Here is a 777-nt window from a genome sequence, read left to right as displayed (position 1 = left end):
TTAACAAGAGTCAGGTTTTGCAGTGGCTTGACTATAGAGGCATAGCCAAGTATCCACTGGTGGCAGTAGCCAGCCATGCCTAGGAAAGTACGTGTTTGGGACACAGCAGTTGGTCTAGGGATTTTAAGAATAGCTTCTATCCTGGAAGAAGAAAGCAGTCATTCTCCAGCAGAAATATCGTGACCCAAATAGTGAACATGAAGGAGACAAAGTTGTATCTTTTCTTTAGATGCCTTATGGCCTTTTAGGGCAAGAGAGGTGAGGAGAGTTAAAGAATCAGCTTTACAGGCTTTAAGGGAGGTAGATGCTAAGAGCAGATCATCAACGTACTGCACAAGCACAGAATTTTTTAAAAATATTATGTCATCTAAATCCTTCTTCAAAATTTGAGAAAAAAGAAAAGGGGGTTCAGTATAGCCTTGGGGCAATCAAGTCCAGGTATACTGAAGTCCCTGATAGGTGAATGCAAAGAGAAACTGGCTATCAGGGTGTATAGGGATAGAGAAAAATGCAGAACACAAGTCAACAACAGTAAAATAACAGGCGTTAGGAGGAATACAGGACAAGATAGTGGCTGGGTTTTGTACAACAGGAAAGTAGGTAAAACTGCAGAATTTACTGCATGGAGGTCTTGTACAAAGCGTAGGTATTCTTTTCAGGCTTCTTTACAGGAAGAATAGGTGTATTACAAGGGCTCTTAGTTGGGACAATGATACCTTACTTCAAAAAGAGCTGTTATAACAGGGCATATCCCTTTTGGCAGAGCCAGTATGTCTT

Source organism: Alligator sinensis, unplaced genomic scaffold (assembly GCF_000455745.1).
Source record: "Alligator sinensis unplaced genomic scaffold, ASM45574v1 scaffold1722_1, whole genome shotgun sequence".
Lineage (NCBI taxonomy): Eukaryota > Metazoa > Chordata > Crocodylia > Alligatoridae > Alligator > Alligator sinensis.
The sequence above is the reverse complement of the archived record's forward strand: the minus strand, read 5'-3'. Positions refer to the sequence as shown.